Consider the following 4,873-nt stretch of genomic DNA (forward strand, 5'->3'; position numbering starts at 1 on the left):
GCAGGCAGGCAGCCAGGACTGAAGTAAAAGCAGCCTAAGTATCACTGGCAGTGACCCAGACTGCCTTCCCTAGTTTGGATGGACTTGCATAGCTGTAGATCTTTAAGGGCCAAAATCTGAATATCTTGCAAATTTGAGTTTCAGCACAACATAACAATAGGCTTATCAGCATTTTTGCTTGTTTTTCATTCCCAGCAGGAGAGCTAGGCTTTTCCTTCTTGGCAAGTGAAAACTAAGATGAGCAATTTTTGTCCCAAGGTTTGAAGCCTGAGTGGACTTTCAAAGCTGTCCTTTCTTTGGTAACAGCTGTTTCACATTTAGTTCAGGAGAGCTGTGTAAATGCTGTCTTTAGATGTTGAGGAAACTTGCAACATGCCTTCAGTATAGAATTAAATATTTCTCATGTTACCTACCTATATGATTTTTACATCAGCACCTACTTCAGAGGGGTGCCAGTAGGTTCAGTAAAGTGAGATTTACGAGTTGAGATTCTCTAATGAGGAGCAAGTAAAAATTTCTTTCAACCTGGAAGTTTCTGTGCAGTATAAGTGCTGGGTGTTTTGTGCTTTACTGCAGATGGGAATGGGTGAAAACAAAAGACCAGTTTACTAGTACTGTGGAAAATATGGCACTTGTATGAAAAAGAAGGTATAATGGGTAGTAGAGAACTGTGGAAAAGAAATACAATGCATTATTTCATGAGGGGGAAAGGTTTTGAGAAATCTTTGTAGATCTGCCAACTCTGTCTCCTCCAAGATCATGCTTGGACTGTATGGAAAAATTGGGAATTATTGGAGGCACTTAAGAATCAGTGGAGCTTTAGTTAAAGTAGAACTGAAAGAAAATAGAAAAACCAAGCCTATCTTGATAGGCTTCCCAATTTTCACATGTGTAATACATAGTAGGACATCATCCTGATTCTCACAGCATGTGGCGGGTGGGGCTTTTTTTCCTCCCACAGAAATGTTGAACAGCAATGCAATTTGATATAGAAAGTGATTTATTCCCCTGCTGATAACTGAGATCATCTAGCATTCCAGACAAGCACAGTTAATGGATGACTTATCCCTTAGCCAACAGATAATTACAGGACCTCAGGAGACAGCAGGCAGCTTTGAGTGAGGTTATAGAAACAACACAGCATTTTATTCTCCTTTAAGTGTTATTGCAACCATATTTAGTCCTGGAAATTCTAAAGCTGTATCAATCTCAGCCCCCTACAACACTGTCACGCATGTAGGTGAGGAGGCAGCACTAAACCACCCTTATCCTTAACAAGACATTAGTTTTCCTTATCTGCATCTCTTTGTAAACATATGTGGGGCAGACTAATGGGCAGTCATTTGTTTGAAACTATGCCCATAGGAAAAAAACAGTTCTGACAAGGCTGATGATGTCTTTTTATTTAAAATCCAGCTAAATTATGGGTTGGTTTTAAACCTCCCTGGACCTGAAAGAATGTCTGTATACAGTATAGTCAATCTATCTTAACATAAATTGAAAGATGCTACCTTCTGATAGCTGCCAATGGTTGGGTTTGTTTTTTTTGTTTTTGTTTTTTGTTTTTTGGGTTTTTTTTGTATTGATTCCTGTATCTGTCTCATAAGAAATATGAGATAGTAACTGGTATTGCCGTCAGCAGATAAAAATGAGGAGCAGGCTGATACTTTCTTGTTAGCTGATGCTTTTTCACAAAGAAGATGAAGAATTTGTGGCAGAGCAGCAGAGAAAAACTTGACCTGGTAGTGTATTGCTAAGAAATCTGAAGTAGCTTTATTTATTTTTTTTTTAGTTAAAAAGAAGACTTGTTTCAGAAGACAGCATTCCATAAACAGTAATGTAGTTACACATCACTAACGATCTGGCTTTGCAGTGAAACTGATTTTTTCATGCAGCTTAGAGAATTAATTTCTTTTCTGAATTTGTCACATCCCTCTGCATCTTCTGAATATTGCAACACGCACTCCACTTCACGGATGTCCTTTCTGTGAACTTATAAGAAAAACTCAGTTGTGTTGAAGTATTTAAAGAGTGTTTGATAGAAAAATACAAAATGCGTTCCAGTTTTTTTTAATACTATTATTTCTATTTCTAGTACTACAAGCTCAACTGCAAGCAGCTGTGATACGGAGTTTACAAAGGAGGATGAGCAGCGACTGAAGGATTACATCCAGCAGTTGAAAAATGACAGAGCAGCAGTGAAACTAACAATGCTGGAGCTGGAGAGTATTCACATTGATCCCCTTAGTTATGACGTTAAACCTCGTGGAGACAGCCAGAGGTTAGACCTAGAAAATGCGGTCTTGATGCAGGAACTTATGGCTATGAAGGTAATTTAATTGTATGCAACAGACAGACAGACAGCGCTGACAAAGCCATTGTGCTAGGAATGCTAAGAATGTCATCCAAATGGGAGGCATTGATAGTGATTGCTGGGTAATAAAGGGTTACTTTGTTGAAGTGAATAATCAAAGCCAAAAATCCAGTAGTAAAACAGTGACAGAAGGCAGTGCATTAGCAGTGACGAGCTGTGTGTGTTTTGAATTAGGCAAAAGCCTCATCCGTGGCTTTACTCTTCAAATGCTCTCCTTGACACACCAGATGCTTTTTCTAAAGGATACAGCAGCTGAGTTGCTTGAGGGTGACCAAAAAGCATGATACAGCACTTCCCAAGAGACTGTTCACTACTTACAAGCATGCAAATGCTCATCTTGAATGTTTGTGAACTCGAGCAAAACAAATTCACCTCCTTTTATTACTGCTGTGGGAGGAAGAATGGTCTGTAAAAATCTCTCATCCATAGTGGTTTCAAGCAGTCAGAATTCCAGAGTTGTTCTAGACAGTGTGTTGGAATTTGTAATTTGTGTTAGAGCTAGAACAAAGAGTGAGTGTTGTAATGACAAACAGGAACAGAGATTTTAGGAGAACTCACATTGCAGGCCTGGTTTCTGTGTGCAGCTCTAAAAATAGGATCTAGACAAACTGGCCTTTATTCACCAGGTATACAGTTTATATAATTTTAAATCTGGCTTCCATATTGACTTGAAAAATTGAGAGAGGCAAACAAAAATGTAATTATAGAATCACAGACTGGCTTGGGTTGGAAGGGACCTTAAAGCCCATCCAGTCAACCCCATGCCATGGGCAGTATTGCCATTCAACCAGACGATTCAGTGGGCACCCAAAGCCCCATCCAGCCTGGCCTTGAGCAACTTTTCAAGGATGGGACATTCACACTTTCCCTGGGCAATGCCTCACCACCCTCTGAGTGAAGAATTTCCTCCTAACATCTATCCTGAATCTCCCCTCTATGCTTTTCACATACTGTGTCCACCCGTAGCTTGGTGCTGCATGTAGTACACTGAGTTTTCAATGCAGAAAATGTCCCCAGAAGTCATCTTTGTTCTTGTTTGGTTCCTGTGCAGTTTGTACTGGAGCAGGCACACACTTTACTTACATAGCTGGAATAATAGTCAATCCTTTCTGTGAGAGAACATGTTACAGTACTATTAATTGATTATCATTTACTGGAATTCACAATTGCAGAAAATTTCTCTAATTTCCTGAAAAGGAAATGGTGAAAAAACTGGAGGTTGTCAAAACCTGGAAAGTATTTGATGGTAGATGGCATTTCATACCACAGAAATTGAAAACACTTCCATTTCTTCTTTGGGTAAAACATTACAAGAGGCCCAAAGGCAGAGCTATACTGTGTATCCTTTGGTCCCAGGAGAAAGTACTACTTTATTAGCTTTCCTGACTGTTGCATTACACCTTCCTCATCTGTTTAGCATAGCTAAGCCTATGAATTTCTCAGCTTTCAGAATATATTATTTGTATGTATTTGAAATACGAAGTTTAATCAGAACAGTATATACACTTGTTTTCTTCTTTAACTTGAAGCAGATGGACTCAGGATGCAGAGGACTTCTTTATGTAGCTTCTCTTACTAAATTCCTTCCCTCCAGCATTCTTAGCAAGGATAGGTACAGCTTGATTGAGCTACTGAGGTATTTCCTACAGTATTGGGTCTTGTGACCTGCTGCCTTATTCTTAAAATTTGTGTTTGTTAGCATTTATCCTATACCTTTTGACACTTGTCATTTATGACTCCAGGAAAAAAATGATAACCAGTTACATTGCTTCTTACATCTATGTATTATGCTAATGGTGCTCTGAAGATGCCTTTACACCTTTTTTTTTCCTAATTACTGATGAAGCTGATCCATTAAAAGATAGGCTGGAGGTGGTATTAAGAAGCCTCACATTTTATTCTGTTCTTCTCTTGGCTTGTTTTATTTTCCACTCATCCAGAAGATAAGGCTTATTTGTCCATCAGGGCTTCTGTAAAATCCAGATCTTTGCTTCAAGCAATAATTAACCATGTTTCCAAATACATTCTTGTCTGTGGTTTGTAATTACTCAGTGTGTCTTGCTTTGAGGTCAGTTGTTATGCCCCAGTTAGCAAGGAGATTACTTCTGATGGGTTTAAATAATTCTTGTTTTGCTATCCTTCTGCATTCCAAAGGATGTATTTGTTTTGCTAATGAAAGATTGCGTCTTGTGTATAATGGTCCTCTTGGGGTCTTTTTTCATGACTTGTAGAACTTCCTTGCTGTTTTATTCTTCTGATATGACCACATCCAGCATAGATTTTAATTTTAAGAATGTTGTGGTGGTTCTGATTATATTAAATGAAGGGTCCTTCATTTTCATTCTAGTTTTCACCCAAATTCAGAATTGAAATATAACTGCAAGTACTCAGTGTTTCATAGAATCATAGAATCACAATGTTGGAAAGGACCTACAAGATCACCTGGTCCAGCCACCCTCCCATTACCATTGCTACCACAAGCTACTAAACCATATCTCG

This window comes from Meleagris gallopavo, chromosome Z, assembly GCF_000146605.3.
Source record: "Meleagris gallopavo isolate NT-WF06-2002-E0010 breed Aviagen turkey brand Nicholas breeding stock chromosome Z, Turkey_5.1, whole genome shotgun sequence".
NCBI classification, from domain to species: Eukaryota; Metazoa; Chordata; class Aves; order Galliformes; family Phasianidae; genus Meleagris; species Meleagris gallopavo.